The sequence below is a fragment of the Simochromis diagramma genome, unplaced genomic scaffold (genome assembly GCF_900408965.1).
Source record: "Simochromis diagramma unplaced genomic scaffold, fSimDia1.1 OVJJ01000361.1, whole genome shotgun sequence".
Taxonomy (NCBI): domain Eukaryota; kingdom Metazoa; phylum Chordata; class Actinopteri; order Cichliformes; family Cichlidae; genus Simochromis; species Simochromis diagramma.
The window spans coordinates 15,227,771-15,252,302 of NW_024386860.1; positions in this window are offsets into that span (position 1 = coordinate 15,227,771).

Below are 24,532 nucleotides of genomic sequence, written 5' to 3' on the forward strand. Positions count from 1 at the left end.
CAAAAGCATTGACATATATTTTTCCTACAATAGCCCGACGGGCAGGGAAGAGATAGATTTTGGTAGCCCGACTGAAAAAATCGCTAGCTCCGGGACGTCGGGCTAGCGATATTGCAAGCCCTGTATCTGATTGAGGAATCACTCATCTTTGGAAAAGAGAGTTTATTACAGAGAAATGGCTCTTTCCAAAATAAAAGCTATACTATCCGCTTCTTCTGGGCTATATTCTCAGCAGCATAAGGAGAATCATGTGCTAACAGCTGTCTAAATGACTCGGCTAAAGTTAGTAGCATGCTTGTTGTTTTTGTCTTTGCACTAGGATGATGTCTGCGTAAATGTGCAGTCATATTCGTTGTGTTCCCACTAGTGCTTTCAGGTTAATCTCGTTGAAATGACCTTAACGCCACAACACGGCAAATCTCCGTTAACGAGCTACCGCCGATCGCTCCGTGCATGGGGCTAGACGGCAAACACGTTAACGAGCTAACTGCGCTAACACACTAGTTCACACCAATGTAATTGAGCATTGCATGGCACATCCAACATACTGTTTTACTTTAGTCCATGACTCGCTTACCTTCAGGGTCATACGTCACATGAAAACCAAAATAATTCCAAACGCCAGATCTGAATGTTGCAAGTAGAGCTTAACTTCTGTCTCGCTAGCTTGCCCTGCGCTCTTCCTTCTGACTATGCTGTCTGTGTTGAGCGATCAGTGGATCTGCGCTCGACAGTGCAGCCTAGGCGGAGTAGTCGAACACAGATTCACTGAGCGCTCAACACAGACAGCATCGTCAGAAGGAAAATTGATAAAATAAATTACAAATGTTGTATTGTTCGATACATATGCGTACCGAACCGAAAGCACTGTATCGAACGGTTCAATATCGATACGAATATCGTTGCACCCCTAATATATTATATATATATATATATATATATATATATATATATATGGAGATTCAGTTACTGCAGTCTGTAAATAAAGATCAGTGTTTGCTGAGAAACAGTTGGATAAGCCAGACTGAGCATTTGCCACATCACATTTGTCTTATTTTTGCATCTAATTCCCCTCTTTCAGTGCTTCTAATCATCTGGGCTGTGGAAAGAAATGTTCACTGTTTCCCCCTCTTTGTTGCTTCTGCATCTTTTATAATGATGTTGAAGAACCCTACCCTTGCTTTCTTTGGTTATCTCATTTGAAAAGTCTGCTGCGGGCTGCTCTGTGATTGTTTAGCTGCTGACATTTGTTTTTGTGCTCCGGTGCGTTCAATGCTCTGCAAACCTCCAGTCTCTTGACACCGATCATCAGCAGCCTTTCTATTTGCAGAGGGGGCCCCAACTCATGCGATCCCTTTTTTTAGTTATAGCTTTACTTCTGGGCTTGATTTTATATCAAATCTTGTAAATGCAATGATGTTCAGGAGCCAAGATATATCTTTTGAATACAAATCATGAATCCCCTGCAGGTTTGAAAGGCAGTAAAAAGCAAAAAATTTCACGTTTTATTTGCTGTGGAGAACAGTACTTGTTTTGAGCATGGGTTTGTTGCCGTTTTATTGGATTTAAACTGTGACCAATATGCTTCAGTGCATCTATACACTCAATAAGTTCCAAGTGTGTGTTCTTGCACTCCACAGACAATGTTAAAAGACTCCAAAGCTGACGTCCGCTGACAAACACTCTTCACAGAATGATCAGCCTTTTCTCTAAACGGTCATTTTAACCTGTCACAGCTAGGGCAAGCACACGTGTAATTGATACCTTTAGAACCATTAAAAATGACAGCCGTGCATTTCGCTGAAGTAGTTCCAGATTCTCGATACAGATCTTTTTCAAAGCAGACATTTAGACATGTTTCTCAGTTGTAATTACAGTAACAGTGGCTGTACTCCACTCAGGGGAGCAGGTTTTTGGGTTGTGGGTTGTACATGCTGGCTTAGTGGAATGACTTAATAGGGTACTTAAAGGAACTGAGCCATCATTTGCAAAATTTCCATCACCTGTGCATTTCTTCTCAGCTTTCACACACACATCTGAGTGCAAGATCAACAACGTGTTTAAGGATAGACTGCTTGCAGAGTATGGTGTTAGTGTCAGTGATGACAAACAGTCATACGGTTTTCACACAGCCTTTGGAGTTTGGCCATGTGGAGAAACATGCTTTTAACCTCCACCAAGGAGGTCATGGGATTTTATTTATTTTAGAGGGATTACTCAAAACGTTTAAAGAAAAAACCAGCAGAGAACCAATGAGTAGTGGATTCAGAAATTTTTAGAAATATTCTTTGCTGGGATATAGAGTATGTTTGGGGAGTGTGACTATCTGTGCAGTGTCTATTTGTGTCTGTCTACACGTTAGGTGAGTGCCGAGTATTTGGTTGTGTATATGGGGTGGGAATGCATGTCTGTGTCCGCGTGTGCCTGTTCGTCTGTGTCTATATGTCAGGTTGGGTCTTAGACTCAACCTCTCTGGGTACATCTCAGGCCCTCTAAAGTACGGAGGCCTATCTCCCCTCACCACACTCCCTGCCGGTGGCTGATGCCCTCAGACGTTGGTGTGTTGGTGGTCCTTGTCGTCTGGGGCTGGGCGCTCATGTATGTACAGGCTCACTCCTGGTGGCCGATTGGCGGGGCCGGGCGCCTGTGGCCCGGCTGGGCTCCTTCCGGGGGGTGGGATGCCCTCAGGCCTCCTGGCCTCTGGGCCTGAAGCTCGGTCCTCTCTGGCACAGCTGGCTGCCGGCAGAGCCCGCGGGCACGCCACTGCAACCCCCTTTGGCCTCTGCTCCGTAGCTGCGGGGTGACCTCTCCTTTGGGGCTCTACTCAGCTCTTCCCAGGAGGGTGGCACGGTTCCCCCCCTTTGGTGGTCCTCCTCGGGTCCTTGTACTCTGGGGCCTCTGGATATCTGGGGCCTGGATCTCCTCCATACCTGCTTCATACCCTGGTGGACGGGGCTATGGCTCCCCACACTCCCTAGCAGATCGTTACATGGAGAAACCTTTGGAATACAAGCATGCTGACCCACACAGGTGTGCACACAGGTGTACACACGGGTGTTCACAGATGCGGACTACACCTTTCTTGGCTGCTGCCTCAAAGCACATTGTGCGCTGTCTATCTTGCGTGCTGCACAATATCGTTTATTATTTAGTATCTACTGATATCTACTACTAGCTAGTTTATTGTGATGGTGCTGTTTTTTATTATGTTGCTCTTTGTTGTTTGCTTTCTCTTCTGTTTTTTTTCTCCATACAGGTGATCCAGGTGTTTTTTTTTTTTTTTTTTTTCTTTCTTCCCCCCCTTCTCACCGTCTCTTCTCCCCTTTGGTTTTCTTTCTCTCCCTCTCTTTCTTTCATTCTTTCTCCCTGTCCTATCCCCCAGTCATGTCTGTCCCGTTTGTAGCAACTGAAAATAAAATAAATTCATAATTATAATAAAGGTCAATCAAATGGACCAATATGGCAAGGCCATGATGATCCACTTGGTAAAATAAATCCGCTTGGCATCTTTCTTGGCCTTAAGACAACAATTCTGATGGCTATAGATCCAAACGGGACACAAAAAAAGGAAAAAAAAAAAAAAAAAAGAAATATTCTTTGCTCTTGTAAGACTGTATTTTTGAAGATATGTGTCATATCTTCAAAAATACATCTGTCCATCCATCTTTTTTCTTGTGCAGTTCAAGGTTGCTGGGGCTGGAGCTGATCCTAGCTATTATAGGTGAGAAAGTCTGAGTACAGCCTGAGAAAGATCACCAGTCTATATCAGGGCTTCACAAAAACATGTAAAATTGAAATAAAGACAAATTTGGCGAATAAAATATTGCAAACTAATGCGGGAATTTTCTGCCTTGGTGGAGGTATGCAGTCTTCGACTACTTTTGCTGCTTCTGCACTGGGTCATAAAACACTTTGTACGAATTAGCTTTACCTGACTTTTAACCTTTAACACATGTTTCGTATTTTGTAACAAATAATAAAAAGAATTTGAGTGGTCTTTTAATTTGTAGCCTGCTTAAAAATACATTCAAATAAAATTCAGTTTCCTGCTACTTAATCAGATTTACAGTTAATATTAGATTTCACTGACTGCAACGCCAAATGGTTCTACTGAACAAGATCAGAGGATATCCCACTGTTGCAACCTGGCTTGCTAGTGAAAGAGAAGAACTATTAGCAACCAGATGGACAGGATGTTGAATCTCAGTTACAAGTTTTAACAAGGAAAATTACTAAAAACTAAAGTAAAAGTAAAGTTTTGACCCTTCAGGTTTAAATTTACAAATTCAAAATAGATCTTTTGTTCAAAAACGACATTTTTATGAGAGAACTCTTAGCCCGGGTAAAAGTGGACCCAAACCATACTGTGAAGAAATATTAACAGCATATAAGGGTTAAGTGGATTAGGACCTATAGACCTATAGAGAGGTTCAGAATAAGATAAAAATAGATATATATAACCGTGAATCATACAAAGCTACGTTATTAGAGTCAAAGAATGAAAATGTGGATATAGAAATGAGTATAACAGGTCTGGTTTAGATCACAAGTATATTTTCTTCTATTATCAAACAGGTTTCTGTTCTCATGTATGTGCTAACATGTCAAAGCTCCTAAGCAGGCCAGTGAAACCAGACTCAGGAGATAAAACCTGTTCCAAACAGCTGTGCTCCTGTTTGTTTGCTCTGTTCGCATCCAGATTCAGGTCCAAATCTGAGCGCTGTGGGTGCTTCGTGGTCTTTTAACCCATTTCCACTGAAGGATCCGTGTCACATGGTACGGGCTCCAGTTCAGATGAAGAAATTGTTTACAAATCATTCCCTGTGATCTTATCTTCATCATCTAATATACTTTAGCACTTCACTTGAGTAGAAATACTAACAAAATTATTCTTCCATTTTTCCTCACGTCACTCCAAAGCCAGAGTCTTGGAAACAGCTAAACACCACATGCTATGTACAAAACTAAAGCCCTGGTTTACATAAGCTGGTGTGCTTCCCACAAAACAACCATAACACTTGCAGCTAATTTTTTCTGGCCCCTGGTATTCTTTGAGCTTTATTTCTTTTCAGATTAATACCTCCATCCTGATTAAAACCTTGTTTCTGATTAATAGGCAGAAGAGATAAGTGAACAATAACAGAGTATTTATCCCTGCAGGAAGCAATATCCTTTTGAATTTTCCAACTAAGCAACTACTTGATTCCAAATAATAATTAGTTTCATATTTTTGAATGAAGAGAATATAAAAGCCCTCCTGTTTCTGATCAAGAGCAATTATTTGAATAGAAAATGACTTCATCTGAGGTACGAGGTGGACCCGTAAAGAAACAGAACAATTCTTCCCTGCCCATTGGCACAAAAATGTAACAGCCACCCAACCCCCCTCGTTCCCTCTCAAGCTGAATTCAAGCTTGTTTTCCCGCTGGTCTGCACCGGCAACAGCCAAAAAACGATTATTGTGGTTCTTGTGCAGACACAGCTGGATAGTTATGGGGAAAAAGAAAACAAATGAGTAGAATTCCCCTGAAGGAAGCCTGTTATTAATTACAAAAGGGTGACGGCGATGGCTTGAATTGCCTGAGCCTCGGAAAGCCCTGGGATCAAAGGAGAAATGAGGGATGACAAATAACCTGTGGCCAGAGTCTGCTGGAATTCCACTGGAGAGATGATATGAGCCGAATGAGAGAGGGAGAAAAACATACATGCTGGAGTGAAAAATGGACAGAGAGATTTTTACAGGGGGATTTTAAACACCATTATATTGATTTTATTCCCTCTGTGTCTTTCTTGTTGAAATCACTGCACCCCAGCATTATGAAGTATATAGGAAATGACAATAACTGAACTGAGCTGTTGATCTGTACAGATCTAGACCAGGTTAGCACTTTCACTTTCCTTACAGTTCATCCACAGAAGTAATTGCTCACAAGGCTTTCAGCAAGCTATTTTCCTCAGAATTTTAATGGTGTCACTGACAAAGGACAACTGCGGCAGCCTATTTTTCAGTTTGAGTCTCTGTTATTATTCACTCCGGTTCAATGTGTCACTAGTGGCCTGTCAATGGAGCTGTCACTTTGACAAGCTCAGGGCTTTGGTGCTGGTTAGAAACACAGGAAATGGTGTCTCTCATACCCCCGCCCTTCCCCGCCAACTCCACCGCAACTCCCGTCGCCTTCATTTCTGCACATGAGCTCTCCGCTGGGCTTGGAAAATCTCCCAGCTCTAAGCACAGCGTGATGCTCGACCACCATTTACACACGTCTTTCAACCACAGGCACATTTAGTGAAATGTGTTTTATTACTGGTCTTTCAAGGAGTTTGATTTGAAATGCTATTTCATGGGGGGAAAAAATTACCCGTAATATTCATCCATCACTGAGTGGCACAGTTTTGAAAAAGAGAGACTTAAAATGGTTTTTACGATACCTTTTGGTTACAGAAAATAGTTACTGAAAATTTCTCATCCCATGCACACCCTTGTCTACCGTCCAGCATATACTAGTCATAAACAGGGAGGAACACAGTTTATGCAGATATCTTGGTGCTGTGCCAAGAACTGCACATTATATTTTTGGTGCTGATATCATTTTAGGCGAGCAAACATAACTTTGTAGGATGTTCTTTGTGTTATCATCATAAAGCATCTAACCAGGTATTTTGAATGAAGTAGTTTTGGTGCCTAAACCCAAATTGGCCCCAGAAAATAAAAGAAACCTTTTATGTGACAGATGTAAAGGTCATGTGTCTCAAACTCATTTCACACTAGGGGAATTAAACCTTTACTGTGTCTTCAACTACCAGAATTTTTAACTGTTTTAACCGGGAAACACAAAGACCACTAGTACGTTCTCATCCCAGGTTGTCACAGAAAGCCTACATCTCATCACTGTGCTCATGGTGTCCTTTGGTGACTGTTAAGATACTGGCCCAGTTTAAAAACTCTACAAACCCTAAATTTGGAGGCTTTAGTATTGTTCCCTCACTGTTTATGCATAGGCACTTAAAGGTACTTGGTTAGGTGTAGAAATTGGGTTTAAAATCTACCTTTACACCAGTCAATAAGGTGTCAGGAGTGATAGACCTGTTTCACTACTGGAAAAACCCAGTGCGTCACACTCCGTTACCAAAGGACGCCATGTGCAGAAGCTGTGACAAAACACTGTCTGACACCGTGGGAATGAGAATGAGCTTGTTCAGCAGGACAAAATTGTATGGTAACAACCTGCTGTTATATTTGAACTGCAAAAGTAAGATTCTGGTTCATCACACTTGATTCAGGTTGGGAGGTTATTTATAGAAATGTATTTATTATTATCCAAAGGAAGGAAGTTGTTGGAGAATTGGAGGACTTGAAATGGAGACGATAGGTGGCACATGATAAGGTCTAGTGCACAGGAGACCCAGGATTAGCTACTGTCACCTCCTCACCAGTAGGTGAGAGTATAGTTTCAAAGAGATCTAGCATGCTCCAATGAAACACACCTTGTAATTGCTCGGTGCTAGCTGATTGCTATGTTAGCCCACTAATCTGCAAACATCACCAACTTCTCACCAACCAGAAGTGACACTGTGAAAAGTGACAAAAGCACACAGGAAATGGAGACTATTTACCTTTAAAGTAAAAATGTAAACCTTTTAAACACATTGGTTTTACTTTGAAGGCAAACAGTCTTCATTTCTGGTTTGTGTCACACTTCACTGCTGCTTGGTGAGTAGATGTTGAGTGCTTGAGATGAGTCGGTGTCTTCCATAAAAACTATGGGCGACCACGTCTGCTAATGACCAAAGCAATCATAAGCAGGTTTTTGGTGCACCAGCAGCCAAACAACCAGCAACCACTGGTCAACCAGTTTTGGAGGTCTAATTTTTCCCAGGGTAAATCACCAATCACACACACACTGGCGGGAAAGATAGACAATAATGCATTTATATAGGGCTTTTCTAGACACTCAAAGCACATTACAGTTCCACTATTCATTCACTCTCACGTTCACACACTGGTGGAGGCAAACCCCAGTTGTAGCCACAGCTGCCCCGGGGCAGACTGACAGAAGCGAGGCGCCATCCTTGCAGGCAAAGAAGGTGCAGATGTGTATCGAACTTATAACAACTGATAATAGCCTTTTAATATTGTGATAACATTTAAAAAAAGAGTGAATAGGATATGCACTGGAAATCCACCATCCTGATAACACTGAAAAGTCACAGTGTCTTCTGAATCACTCAAGATTTAATTTTATCCTCATTTACCTGCTTGTGCCAGTGCTGAATACTTTTTGAGCACATACAATAATTGAATCACTCTGATTTAAACGGTGGATTTGTCTTCCTGAGTGAGTTCATGTGTCTGGGTTAAGTAGCTGGACTCCAATTTCAGAGGAATGCTAAATTGACAGGAAATCACATTCATGTATCACTTTTTTTCTCCTTTAAGATGTCATGAGATTCAAACGGGCGATGCACAATAGAGTAAGCGACCTGTACCATTCGTATGAAGACGTCCAACCATAGTATGTTTATGGTTGGGCATGCGTTGTAAATAAATCTGCCACACCTTCTAATAAAATGAATGTAGAGTTAGTATGAAGTTTCCTCACAGATGGAATAAGACAAACATCACATTTCTCTGTGAACTTGTTGGTAATTGCATGAATTCAGCTAACCTTTCTTCTGTTTATTATGTGTTTATTAGCTAACAGCTAATTTTAGGCTATGAAAACAACAGTTAGCAAAGACTTCAGGCTCCTGAGACAATGTGGCAAGAGGAGTGAAAGCTTTTGGGATAAGCACTTAATGAAATTGCTCCATGTAATATGTCAGGTGTTAGAATCCACACTCTATTCTTTGTGGTTGAATTGGAACAATTTTACAACTACCAGCACTCTTCCAGCATAAAACATGAATAGTGAAAACCCAAACCAAGTTATTTATCTCCAAAGTTGGAACAAAAGTGAATATATTAAAAACGTGGTGATAAAACAAGAGTCCAGTGGGATGCTCACGTCGCTCTGTGTGTTCATAGTAAAAAATTAGTTTTGGGAGCTACTCTGCCTGTTGGTGGTGAAACAAATGTGGATAAGCCAAACAGAGAGAAAAAAGAAAACAGCTGACCTACAACTAGTCACCACAAAGTCTTCCCCTGGTGAGAAACCCATTCAGTTGTAGACCAAGCTTGGTTATGCTTCAAATCTGTAACTACTTTCAGCAGCTGTTGAGCATTAAGCACATCACGTCAGCTGGGGGTACCTGTGGCCGTTACCACAACCACAGCTTGTTAACCCCGAGACAACAGTAGCCAATTAAAGGCCATAAAGCAACACTCACCAACGATGCCTGAGACGAATAATGACAGATGCTCTGCCGAGTGAATGATTGAAAAGTTGGTAAAAACATTTGGTTGCTATTTCGCTAAAGACCTGTGAAAGCCTGACAAGTTTGGACACAAACAAACTTCAGCACTTTAAAACCACAAAACACATTTTTTGTGCCTTTTTTCTGACAGCAAACTGGCTCACCACACACTGAACTATTATTTATACGTTAATTATATAATATTGATTGAACAGGCAATCCTTGTCCTCAGTTTTCTTAAAAATGAGAGGGTCTATCTTTATCAGCGTTGTCTTTAAATGTAACAATAGGCTTTATCTATTTGGCACCTGTCCATAAATACTGAATGGTGTGTCACAAAAGTTGGTTGAGGCATCCATCTTCTCCTCGGGATGAGATTTGATCACTTTGGCTGGTATTTCTGTCTAGAGTTAAATGTCCAGAAACTAATTCCCATTCAGCAGTGTTCAATTTGTTAACATGCTAACATTAAACCTTGTGCAATTGTGTCAGACAACTCAGGTTTGATTGATTTATTGCTGCAGATTGCTGTTACAATTTGGCATTTAGACTCCATCATCACCCGCCTTCAAGCATGTTACATATATACACCCTATGGAGACTTTATTAGGTAGACCTGTTAGACTGCTTGTTAATGCAAATAACTAATCAAATACTCACATCGCAGTAAATCAATGACTGCCTGTAGAAAAGGACAACCTGCTGAAGTTCAAAATGTGCATCAGAGATGGAAGAAAAGTGATTTAAGGGAATTAGACTATGGCACGGTTATTGGTGCCAGACGGGCTGGTGTGAGTATTTCAGAAACTGCAGTCTACTGGGATTTTCCAACACAATCATCTCTGAGGTTTACTGAGAATGATCTGAAAATATCCAGTGAGCTGCTCTGGCTGATGATGCCTTGATGATGTCAGGGGTTTAAGGAGAATGGCTAAGGTGCTTTGAGGTGATTTAACAGAAATTGTATGTTAAATAACTACTCATCACAACCAAGTTATGCAGAAGAGCATCTCTTAAATTGGACAATAGATGATAAATAAGTGTGGGGCATACCATTTTGGCCCATTTTGGGACTCTCAGTACCAAGCAGGCGTGATTTAAAAAATATAATCTACCTGAGTTTTATTGCTGTCCATCCGTTAATGGATGCTTCCAGCAGGATAAAGTGGCATATCACAAAGCTTAAATAATTTCAAACAAGTTCACTGAATATGGTCATATCACATTTCAATCCAATAGAGCAGGGGTGGGAAACTCTAGGCCTCCTGCAGGTTTTAGATCTCACCCTGGGTCAACACACCTGAATCAAATGATTAGTTCATTGCCAGGCCTCTGGAGAACTTCGAGACATGTCGAGGAGGTAATTTAGCTATTTAAATCAGCTGTGTTGGATCAAGGACACATCTAAAACCTGAAGGACACCGGCCCTTGAGGCCTGGAGATCCCCCACCTCAGCAATAGAGCACATGGTGGAATGGGAGAATTGCATCATGGATGTACAGCAGACTGATCTTCAGCAACTGTGCGATGCTATCATCCCAATATGAACCAAAGTGTCTGAGGAATGTATCCAGTTCTGAATGAAAAAGGAGGTCCAACCCACTGCTAGCATTAATATGTAATTAGTGTAGTGCCCAATGAGTGTAAATTGGGGAGTCTAGAGGTAGATGCTGGGGTGGTGGAGAGGTTAAGCAGAAGGCAACAATGTAGTTGCACTGGCAGCTGTTAGTGGGAGAGATGGGGAATTCTGAAGTATAAATTGTGCGGGTGTGTTTGGTATATGACATGAGGAGACGGAGGCAGGTTAGCCTGTATGATTCAGTGCAGATTAGATTGCCTGGTTGAACTTGCTCACAAACTTTGGTCCACTGAAGATACTGTCATTAGCATTTAGCTCAAAGACTGGGTGTACCACATAAAGATCCCGAGTCTTGTTTCTACAGCGTAATTGACTGCATCAAGGAAACAGAAGATGCAATCAAAACACAAAACCCATACCGATTCATGTTTGGCTCCCCTTCTACTTGTGTATCAGTGCTCTCAGTAATTCTGCTACACTCAGATTGCTCCCCAAAAGTCCCGCTCTAATCACTTCCAGGTGTGCATCAAACAGACCAGCTTTCATGTTAAGGATCATCACTGCTGACAAGAATTGGTCCTTCAGCCACAACACAAAGCCTAAATATCAGTTTTCAGTGGAAAAGCCTGCACTGTCTGAGCCCAAAGGATGCACATCCTTTCAGGAGTGTGACTGGGAACATGTCCCAGGTTCCTAATTTCTAGTGTAACGTTCTGAAGCATCTGATGGGAAAGTGCAATGGAAGCCGCACAACCAGCCCACACAATTATCTATCACCACGATACTTGTTCCATGTGGCTCCCTGAGACTTTGTTGGCTTATTCTAACATGATATTCCTGTTTAAGGTGGAGGTCCAGTGTTGGATGGATAAGAAGACTACCTTGAAGGCAGTCAGCTTTAAAGCAGTTGTAGTTTTTGCTTCAGATATTCACAATCTGTGACACTTTTAAATGCACCTCATTCATAATGTGTCTCTCAAGACCACTGATTTGGAACAGCAGCTTTCTTCTTCAGTGCTGTACTCAATATATTCGAATTAGCTTCAACTTGTTTAGATGGATTCACTTACAGCTTCAGACCATCGTATTTCTTCTTGCTGATCCCAAGCAAACGAGCTGCTGTGACGACTCCACTCTGCGATGACTCGCTGCAATTTTTTCACCTCTGAAATGCTAAAGAGCCCGCTGGCCCCCCGAGTCCCCCAGGGGACTCATAAATCAAAATGTCTGCACATTTATTGACAAAACAGCTCTTCATTTCACAACATTATTTTTTCACCACTTTCCCTTGATAAGAGTCGCTAGGGCACGATTCAATCAAAAACACCTCATATAATTCATTTTGTTTTAATTTGAATCCCACCCTTCAGCCGTTCTCAAGGGGAACCATCTGTTCCCGAATTCGCTTTTCCTCTTTCCTCTGTTTTTCTCTCTGTAACTGAAACGCTGAACAAAAGGCGTACAGCTCTGGCTTTATTTGCACAATCCGCTGACATAAAAAAAACTGCTGCACTGTGTCAGCGTAAGAAAAGGGCTAGAGGTTAAAACTTGCTCATCAGCTGTGCTAGAGGTTATACAGCCAGATGTTTCGAGTCCGCGTGGTTATGGATGAGCACCTGTCCGATAAATTTAAGACACGAAAATTCCCTCTGTTTATCACAAAATCCTCCTTTTGTGTATTGAACTGTTTTTGCTGTGAGTAAGTACATAGTCTCTGAGAATTAGCCAACCTGGGCCAAACTGTTTCCATCCCCAGGAACACGGTGTATTGAATCTCCCAAAGCTCCACTGTATCTCAGGAAAATGTAATTCTAGAGGCCTTGTAATGGATTGGGCTGTCTACTTTCCTGTATTGTCTTTTCAAAATCCTCCACAGCAGGCAATACAGCATGTCTACACTGTGTGTAAGCGCTGAAGCAATGTTGTGAAATGAGCCCATTGTCCTGCCTAAAGTCTGGGGTTGAGAAGTACGGAGAACCTAACCTGCCAAAATCCTCAATCCACAAACACACAGAGTAAGAAAAAAGGCATAAAACAAGCTTCATGTGTGTACTAAAAATTTTAGAAGATGCAATATGAATAGATTTTCTGTCTTTATTTCTCTCTTTATGCATTACCTTTTATTTTTTGTTTGTATTTTTTTTTTAAATTGATTCACTCATTTTAAAAGCCTGTATTTTTTTAATGTCTGAACAATCACCCCTTCACCATTTCCCATTTTCTTTTCTTTGTTTTTCTTTATGCAAACATGGGCCTTTCATTTAAAGTGTATTATGGGGTCAGGTTTATTTGGCTACTTATTTATTAGACACCAGGCTTACAGCAGAAATTTGCTAATTTAGCTAATTCAGTCATCTATTTACTTTTTTTTTTTTGCATAATTACAGAAGGTGAGTGCACATATAATGTTTTGAAATTGGTCACTGTTGCTATTTGTATTTGTCAATATATATTTTTTTTAGTGCGCTCAGCGTTAATCTCGTTAAAATGACATTAACGCCATAACCGCATTAACGCGGCAAATCTCTGTTAGCGCGGATCGCCCTGTGCATGGGGCTGCACGTTGACACCGTGCAGCCCCATGCATTAGCTCGTTAATGCGTTAGCTCGTTTGGCTCGTTAAGCTCGTTAAAGCGTTAGCACAGTTAGCTCGTTAACGCATTAGCGTCCAGCCCCATGCACGGGGCAATCCGTATTAACTCACTAACTGAGATTTGCCCCGTTAATGTGGTTATGGCGTTAACGTCCTTTTAACAAGATTAACGCTCACAGCACTAATATTTTTTGTATTAAAAAATTGCCTTAAAAAAATTAATTTGAGATGAAAACACTAGGGAATTAATACACGTAGTTTAAAAACAAAACAAAATATTTATTACATCATGTTTATAAAGAAATTAAACATATCGCTATTTTTCTTTGTATTTATAACTTCTTCAGTAGACTATTTATATAATTGAGTATGTGTCTGTGTACATCTTTAGACATCTTTGTGAGGACAGAAAATTGACATGCTAGTAAACTTGTGGAGACCAACAGTCATTATGGGGACAAAATGCCTCTTCCTACAAGCTTGAAGGCATTTTTGAGGCTCACAATGTGGTTTTAGTGTCAGGGTTACGGTTAGATTAATGTTAAGTTTTGGCTGAAGGTGAGGATTAGGCATTCATTATTGATGGTTAGGGTTAGGGAAAGCATTATGTCAATGAGATGTCCTCATTAAGATATGAAAACGAGAGTGTGTGTGTGTGAATGGCAGTTTTGGGGTTCCACAAAACTAAAGATATATGACAAAAAAGTTCAACAGCGTCATTAATTAAAGACCAGAGAACTCATTTACAGTATAATGAAACCATCACCATTTGCTATTAATCATAGTGGGTTAATCAATTTAATTATTAATATCTAAATGCTAAATATATTTTATTAACAGAAGGAGGTGAGCACACTCTATTTTTCACAGATTTTTTCTTGCGTTGTATAAGTATGTAGCCCGAGGGGGAGGATACTGCAAAAATACAAGCTGAGCTAAAAATGTTAATAGGCTATTTCACGTTAAATGCAATTCAGCACACGTACAGAAGAACTGAGCCGTCTGCAGAGGTTAAAGATCAGGCTTATGATTGGAGAGTCACAAGTTCCCGGACTGACTGGGAAAATGTAGTTAGAGGAAAATAAATTAATAATGTTTCCCACTCCCTCAACGAGCAGCCCCCTCATAAGAGCTCCATCAGAGCTGCTCTGTGCACAACAGAAATCAGAGTGCTGGCTGTGCTGGGAAACTGTGGGAGACTGCCGAGCCAATGTCGTCCTGATAAATAAACTCTTGAAACAAACTCAGAGAGATGTTCTTTGAGATTTCATTACACCATCAGGAAAATGCGATGCAGCCCCCTGAACACAACGTGTTATAACAGAGTGGCAGTTTATCAAAAATGTGAAACAGACCATGTCGCCTTTTATTTTTTCTGTTTTCTCTTCTTAGCCTGCGTCTGATGGCGATTTGTCATTTTTTTTAATAAAAGAAAGAAATAAAGAATTTAAAATCTGTTAAGAGCCAAAAGTTTACTTTTACATCTGCTTTCTGTAAAAATAAACCAAGCTTGAAACTTGTTGACTGCACCACTAAGTTTTGATTTAGATTATCACAGATGTGCCTCTTTGGTGAGTGGCTTTCCCATAAGGCTTTGCAATCTTTATGCAAACTGATATCATGTTTTTTTTCCACTTTCCCTCAGCTGATAAATGAATAAGCCTCTCTGCTATCAGCTCCTGTCTGTGAGGGGTTACCAGACCTGTGTATGTGTATAAACTGAGCGCATTAAGCCTTTGCATAAGTTTAACTGACGTCTGGGAATTTGATGGCATATTCCGCAGATAAAACAGGAAGCAATCAACACAAAAGCAGCGGCAGTGTTTAAACACATTACCTATGGTTTGTGTGATAATGCAGCACTGTTACATTTCTCTGGTTGTATGCTTGCTGATACTGAACTGGAGCAGCATGCTGTGTGTTAAAGCGTCGCTGGAGATAAGGCTGCAGGGAAATGCTGTGTCCATCACTTTATGGGAGGATGAAATAAGATGGTGCCTTACTGTGGCCCTGCTGTTAAGAGCAGTTCTCAGGAAAAAGGATCTTTAAAGATCTCGCCCCTTCCTTTTGTCTCAGATTTGCAGAAACCTCGTTCAGGCTTCACATCTCTGTGAGTTCATCTCTGTGTTTCGTCCCTCTCTGAGATTTTCTCTTCTTATATTCCTCTTTTGTTCTATCACCACTTATTCTGATGATGTGATAGCAAGAAACAGCAGGGCTCCTCGTTGCAGCTAAGCTTTTTGGACTAATGATATTCTACAGACTCGATGTCTTGTTGATAACACAGACACTGCAGCCTCCCCAAGGACTGGAAAAAAGACTGCTCCTTTTACACACAGTGCTTCTTTAATTCCTATGTTTCCAGGATGTATAGCATCTATAGACAGCATCATATTTTTACTTTGATTGTAGTGGCCCTCCTCTTCTCGATCTGTGTTTCATCATTCTGCTGGACTCACGCCCACGCCTGCAACCACACAAAGACTATTTAAACATTTTGTAGGTGAACAGAGGTCTAAGCCTCATAAGAATATATGAAATGGGAAAGCCTCAAAAACATTTTTTTTTTCATGTGCAAATTCCAGTAACCGTTCACAGGGAGCCCATCGAATGCTTAACCACAGGAATGCATATGTCATAGGAAGAAAATGACACGTGAAATGCTCCAAACGCTGCATGGAACAGCTGTGTGAGAGTGTGTTTTTCTTATTGCTGAGAATGAATTGGCAGACAGCAAGAGGAGGATATGGAGAATAAGAAAACATTAAAGTAAAGCAGTAAAGCTTCGGTATGCTCCCCCCCAGTTTCTACTCACATTAGCGCCATCTAAAATTAAAAATGAAATGCAATGAGGTCATACCCAGCAAAGCTCTTTGTAAGTTTCTGGTGTCTAGAAGTGCACAGCTCCGTGTTAATTTTTTTTATTCATTTATTTTGTTGCAACAATATTAAATCGTGGGTAAATGATCTTTAATTTCCAATGCAGATATAATGATATTGGATTTTTAAAAAGGGAAAGCTGAAATGAATTTAACTTAGTTATTTAACTTAGGGGATTTTAAATATACAATAACTGACATAAATGTTACTTTAGTTAGATAAATATGTGACTATATTATACACTTTTAAAACTCTCAGCTGTGCAGTAGACAGTCTGTTAAGTCAGCGCAGCACAAGGGACACAGCTGAACTGGAATGTAATGTTTTCTGATTTCTTACGTCTGTGCCGCTATCACCCAGCAGAGACTTATCACAGACTATGAAAGTCCAGTACATAATCCACTGTACAACAGACAATGTGTACAGTAGATTAAGCAAACTAGATATAATATATTAGCACATGTCTTCTAGATGAGCTGTGGGACACTGATATTACTAAAGAATGGAGCATGGTCCTTCATCTTCCATACTGAAATGCTTCCGGGCACTTATCTAGGCAGTTTGAAGTGCCATCTACACCGAGTTTAAGTTCTGTTATTACTATGATTAAAAAACACATTTATAGACCAATAAATGCTACAAGAAAAAACAAACAACCCTCCAAACTCCTAAGGTTTGCAGATTTTGTTGTAAATTAAGATTTAAAGGCATTTTCCCTCCCTTGAAGAAATACATCTTTCCATAGATTTAAATTCAGGATTCTTTAGTCGTCATGTGTTTCTCTTATAACATCTCTGCATGTGTATATTTAACTGCTCCTCTTTAGATGTTTCTGTACTGGGGCCAGGCTATATGTAAAACACTGCCAGCACCATTTTCTGAGTGCTGCCAACCGTGGCACTTTGGCTGAAGAGGCTCTGCCTTGTAGGCGACTAATGTGACAGTAATTTAGTAAAGTTGCAGTTAAAATGTTTACAATATCATTGCCACTTACTCATTGTTATGAGGTTACGCACTAAATTGCTGTAAATGTCAATTTTCAGTTTTGCAAATCAGCCCCTGGCCTGATGGGGGATAAAGAGACTTTCGCATATGAAAGTACGCACCATGTTTGTTTCATCCACAGGGCCTGAGGATGTTCGGTTTGGCCTCATACTGTGCATTAAAGGCTCAGATATGACAGCAATACCAATATCAAGTTACATTTTTCTTTCAGAAAACAAATAAGTGTACTTCTTTTAATATATTTTTTCCTTTAAGATTAAACTGTTGCATAGCGAATTTACACACAGCTCAGCATCAGCTTGTGAGTTTTTGATTAAATGGACAACAAAGGGCCACAGTTCCTACTTTTGAAATTACTTGTTTTTAAATTCTACCTTCTGGCAAATGTTATCATTTTTAAAAAATCCAAGCAAATGGGCATCATTAGGCCACTAACCCTGGCAGAAAATCCCATTGTCTCATTGGCTGAAACCTCTTTAAACAGTAATATATAGCTTCTTGGTCATACCTCTGCGCTTTTATCTTAGTAAACATTTTAATGGGGCTAAAAGTGCAGTTTATTTGGATTTTGTGTTGGCTCAACTCATACAAGCCACAAACTTTAGGGTCTATTGAACAACTGAAATTTTTAATGAACTTGCTGCTAATTTCCTCTTGCTCTCATTACGTGTGCTGCCGTTTTTAATTTTCCTCTTCTTTGAGTTTCTCAGTAGTGCTGAGCTGGCTCTGGCAGGATGCCGTGTTGACGGAGCCAGAAGTGAACAACTTTCCGTCAATAAAGCTTGCGGTGAGCTTTTTGTAGTGCGTCACTAAGTTGACAGCCTGTTGTAAATTTGATGTCCAAAGTACTAAATAATAACAAATATTGAAATGTGTCATTGTTGGTCTTTACATTTGTGTTTTCTAAAGAATCATTCGAGTCCTCTAGATTCTTTTTCTTTACCTCTGTTCAGAGCTTAAAATCTCTGCTTAACAGGAACCATATGACAACATTTACTGCGGTCCTTTAGTTTGTGCTTTATTATAATGCAAGGCCCTAAATTTACACGTTGTACTCCATTTCACTGAAGTTTGTGGCTATTTACTTTTTTCCTGCAGTCCTTCTAAACAACCAACACTTATTAATTTTGCTTCTGATTTTACTTTCATGAACTTTAATGTTTAACATGTTAACCGAGGCCTGTGGAGCCTGAGATAATGCACTTTTTGCATTACTGTTTGTTTTTGTTTTTGTAGTATCTCTGAGCATTGCACAGTTTGAATTTGCTGGGGCGTCCACTCCTGGGAAGAATGTGGCATTGAGTTAAAACACCTGAATGTTCCACACGAGCAAACTGTCGGAACTTCTGCTTTTATAGAGATAGTTGAGAGTTGTTGAGTTGCTGATGATCAGTTAATCAAGTGGACTTGATTAGCAGCATCTGGCAGCTACACTTACATCCTTAATTCCTATGGAAGCAGTATTGATATGCTTAGTTGCTGCCACGCTGCTGAATGCTGTAAAACTTTTCTCACATAACTGTAACCACAAATTTTACAAACCAATAACACCAGCTGTGAAGTTTCAGCATTAAAATTGCACAAAGTATTGGCCTCAACAGCTTTACCAATGTCTCTGTCATAATAGCAGTCCGGGGGCGTTTTGGAAATCAGAGAGTTGTAAAAATTGTGAGTAACCACAGAAAAAATGAAAAGCTTGACTGAATAAATGTAATTAATTTAGTTTAGGAGTTGTGGTGACAAATTTAGCTTCCAGAGGATACAGCTACCTGTCCTTAATAAAATTAATTATCAGTCGGCGATGAGTAATTACTTTCATATTTAAAAAATAGCTGTTCGGTGACACTAGTATGTGAATTCACAATAATATCACAGTTACAGCTATAGTTGCCATGGTTTTTGTGTAGGTGGATATGGATCCAATGTCAATAACAACATACATCTTTCCAAAAAAAGAAGGATTGGATGGCAGTTTTGAAGGATGAATTTGAAAATCAAGAAGAGGAAGCGAGTGAAGGCAGGGCCAAGAATTAAATGGTGGAAGTTAAATAACAATGAATATTGCACAGATTTCAAGAAAGAACTGAGACAGAGTCTGAGTTGCAGGGAGGAATTACCAGATGACTGGGAAAATACAGCTCAAGTGAAAATATTTAGTGGTAACCGGGACAGAAGAAAGAAGACAAGAAGACCTGGTGGTGGAATGAGGAAGTAGAGGAAAGTACTCAAAGGAAGAAGTTAACAAAGAAAAAGTGGGATAGGAAGATGAAGAAAGTAGACAGGAGTGAATACTGAGAGACTAGGCATACAGCAACGAGAGAGGTGGCAAATGAAAAGTATATAAGGCTGGACACTCGACTAGGCAGAGAAATTGAGCTGGGAAGATATGCAGCAGGTTAGAGTGGTTAAGGAAAGAGATGGAAATGTACTAACAAGCTGAGCAAGTCTACTGAGAAGGTGGAGGGAATACTTTGAGCAGCTGATGAATGAAGAAAATGAAAAAGAAAGGAGGACAGATGGAGGATAGTTAGCGATTCAGAAGTGCAGAGGATTAGTAAGGAGGAAGTGAGAGCAGCTATACAGAGGATGAAGAGTGGAACAGCAGCTGACACATTTCTGGAGGTATGGAGATGTCTCAGAGGAAATGGGCTTTTTGACCAGACTGTTTAACACAGTTTTGGAGGGTGAGAGGATGCCTGAGGAATGGAGAAGTGTATCAGTACTGATTTTCAATAATGAGGGCGATGAGCAGAGCTGTAGCAGCTACACAGTTGATGAGACATAGCATGAAGCTGTGAGAAAGAGTCGCTGAAGCTAGCTTAAGAATAGAGGTGATAGTGTTGATGGAGAAGTATAGAGAAGGTCAGAAGGAGCTGCACTGTGTCTTTGTGGATCTAGAGAAAGCAGATGATAGGATAGCAACAGAGGAACTATGGTACTGCATGAGGAAGGCGTGACAGAGAAGTATGTGACGGTGGTACAGGACCTGTCTGAGCACAGCGAGACACTGGTGAGGTGTGTGGTAGGAGTGATGGAGACTGACGGATGAGGTTAGGCAGAAGTCTCCCTGGACTATGATGTTTGCAGGTGACATTGTCATCTATAGTGAGAGTAGGGAGCAGGTGGAAGAGAGCCTGGAGGTATGCACTAGAGAGAAGATGGAAGACAGCAGAAGCAAGACAGAATACATGTGTGTGAAAGAGGGGCAGGTCTAGCAGTGAAAAAGCGAGTAGCAGAGTGAAGGTGGATGAGTTTAAAAACCTGGATCAACCACCCAAAGAGAGGTGAGGAAAGGAGTGCAGGCAGGGTGGGGTGGGTGGAGATGAGTGGGGTGGTTTGTGACAGAAAGATAGCAGCAAAAATGAAAGGGAAGGTTCACATGATGGTAGTACGACCTAATATGATGCATGATTTGGAAATGGTGCCACTCACAAAAAGACAGGGGACCGAGCTGGAGGTGGCAGAGGCAAAGATGCTAACGTTTTCACTGGGAGGAGTGATAGCATCAGAATTAAATACATCAGAGGGACACAGGTCAATACAGGTCAAGTGCTTTGGAGGCTGGGATGATTTGGACACATGCAGAAGAAGGATATTTGATACTTTTGATTGAATTTAAAGGATGTTAAATAAGCAGCTGCCATGTTGGAGGAAATGAGGGAGAACAGAGAGATGATTCATGGATGTAGTGCAGGACTTGTAGAAGGTTGGTGTGCTAGAAGAGGAAGCAAGGGGTATGGTGAGATGAAGGCAGATGATCTGCTAGTGGTCCCTGATGGGAGTAGCAAGGATAAGGAGAGGAAGAAAGAAAAAGAAGAAGAAGAAAAAGAAGAAGAAGAAAAGCTGTTTCAATGACCCTAAATTTGGTGCAAATGTTCTGCACTTTGTTTTATTGACAGAGATAATGATCATCAGCTGGCGCATAATTATATAGCTGCAAGTAGTGTCCAAAATGTACCAACAGCTTTCAGCACTTACTTCCTAGTCAGTCTTCGATGTTGTGGAGTGAACTAGTGGACAGTTCCAACACAGTCAAAGACACAAGCATTTTTCTTTCAATAATTTGATCATTATGTTCTGGGTTGTTGACAGAAGCTGAGTGGACAACTATTAGTTGTGGAAATGTCACCACTGGGCTGCACGCCACTCAGCCACATGGGTTTTTAATTCTCAGGACAGAATATATTTGTGTTGAAGATGATGGTGTGCCTCACATCAAAGGTTTTATGTGAGGCACAAGATTTTGACATTTGACATTAACGTATTACTGTTAATAGTAATAAAGTTTATTTGTATAGCAGAAGTACAAATCAGTGCTTCCCAAGAACACATAATAACCAAACATTAAGAATTGAGTTAAAAATACACTCTGCATGTCAATTAAAATAGTAGTATGTGTGTATGACAACATTTGAATTTAAGAATGAAAGACACAATAACATTTGTAAGAGCCATTCCATAAAAAATTACGTTTAAAAGTGATTTTAATGAAGCCAGAGTCCTTCAGATCACTCAAAGAAAACATTTGACTGCCTTTTCTGGTCCCTGTGCAATTTGGATTTTAAGTCTTAGAATCAACTGGGAATCCAGTGTAGAGTAATTACAGCTTGGTTAATATGTTCAGTTTTTCTAAAGAGTAGAAAAACATTTTTGGAGGATGGTTCTTCTAAATTGGTTCTTGCATGGACACACATGGACAACAGAAACATATATATATAAGAAACATCCCGTCCTGAATTAACAGGAATAATTTAACCAGTCCTGTTGCAAAACATTTTAATGAAAAACACTGTAGCTCACATTTATTCTTTATAGACATTGAAGCCATTAAGCTGAGTCAAAGAGCTAATAATATCATTTTTATTATAAAAATGGAGATTTTTAATTTAAAGAGTTTATTTCCCACAGGTGTGAGTGAGGATCCATCTATCCATCAGTCCAGAGCCTATTTAAACTTTAGTTCAACCAGTCAGAACGCATCATCCCCTTGAATGCTGATTGGTCAGGCTATTTATGTGTGAATGGATGATTATACTGGAGTATACTTTTTTAAAACACAAACTATTTGGTGCCTGATGAAGGCCACAAGCTGAAACGTGTCGGTCTGTTAATGAAGTTGTCCCCTAGTGTTTCAAGTGTTGCTGGAGTTTTCATCTGACCATTTCTTTATCTTTCTCTATGCATCTGAGAAAAAGGTGAAGTTGTGTCGGAAACTTTTGGAAATCACCATGGAGCAACAACATCAGTTTAACAGCACTTGCTCCCGACCACGAGAAACAATGACATTCAAGGACCATCTGTTTTCTGTGGTTTGAACTACCCCACTTTTTGACTTCGACATTAAACATGAAACCATGGATCACCTGAAGAAGTTCTATTTCTCACTCCAAAAGATACCTCGCAACAGATGGCACGCAATTACCTTATCGGAACACATCAGAAAGGAAATGATTCCAAGAGGACTATCCATTCTCGAGCCACGATCTTTTGGTAAGGACAAGCCAGCTTTCATATCCACATGAAACAGCGTCCTAACAAATGCTCCTTTGCGCTAATGGCTGTTACTATAAAGTACTTAAATGAGGAAGAGAGTAAGATGTAAGATGAAATATTAAAGAATGAACAGCACGAATAAAAGACCTCAAAAAAGATGAATTCCTAAGATTTGAGAAGGACTGTAAGAAGGGAATCACATATTCCTGGCCTCAGGACACTCACAGTTTAACCATAAACCATCACTGAACCATGCCCAACACAACAGAAAGTCTGGTTTAAAGACACACATCCAAGTTAAAGACTCCCTTCAAAATCTTCAAATAAGAAAAAAACCCTATCCAGGAGTGGTCTAAAGTCAAATGCACAGACGGGAAAAAAAAAATATCGATTCAACTGCCCATTTACCCAACCCCAGTATTGGGGAAGAAGTCAGCTGTTGTCAACCTGAGCACTGTACTGACTCCTGCTCAACTAGCATTGCTTGAACTTGGTCTTTCTCTTGTGCCAACTTCTTCTGTAAGTCCATTTGAGCTCTTTTTGGATTTGCACAAATTCTTCAGAGATGTAAACCTAAAGAAATTTTGGGCCTTTCCCACAAATTTACACTGAAGTAAAAGGGACCAGACTTCTTTGGTCAACTCAAAGCAGCAGCTATGCCCTCAAATGCATTTAAATAAGAGTCTACCTCAGACTTGAAATGGGGTAACCAATGTTATGTACTTGCTTATGTCAAAACTGGCAGAAACAAAGAAGGTCAAGAGCCCTGATATGGAGGGGCATGGCTTGCACATCCAGCTCCTTGTTGCAGGTCTCCAACTCCTTTATGAAGAGAGTGAGGCACAGATCCTTGGTTGACATACCTTCATGAGGTTCAGAGGCCTGATCAGGCTCTGTGCCAGCAGCAGACACATCAGCTGTGTCAACATCCACTCCAAGTACGACGTCTTCCGCCCTTTTCCACTGGAGCCATTTGTAGTGATAGCACACCTCTCAGTTTGTCCCGGACTTCAGCTACAATGGAAAAGACACAAAGCTGGAGTTATATCTGTATTTACCACAGCTGCTGCTTCTTCTCTCATTCTCTCCCCTCCCTCTCCTGTTGCTACTTCAATCATGAAACTGATCAAGGATCAGCTGATCGGCTTTTCTCTCTTGTTTGTTTATCTCCTACTTTGCGCCAGAAAAAGCAAACCAGCAGATGTCGCTCTAAACAACAGCATCACGTTTAAGCTTGATCAGCTGTTGTTAGAATTTATTTAATATTAATTTCTAGTATCAGCTGATGTTTGCTGGAGCCACAGCTGTAAAGCTGCTGGTCATGATATCGGTTTGGTTATCTGGTGAGAGGGAAACATGAAGATGAAACCAGGAGATGTCCTTACTGAATCATCAGAGCTGAACAGGTGATGGAGAAACAGGTTTACCTTTTAGGTGACACGAATGAGTTGAAGGGAAGTTATAAATTGTTTCTGAGAGACAAATAACACCAGGATCCTTTTCTATGTAGCTGACAGCTGGTAACTGTGCAGGGGCGGGTCTAGCAAAGGTTTGCCAGGGAGCCAGGTAGGGCATTAACAGGGAAAGGGGGGCACAAAGAAATACTTTCTTATTCTCATTTAAAATGT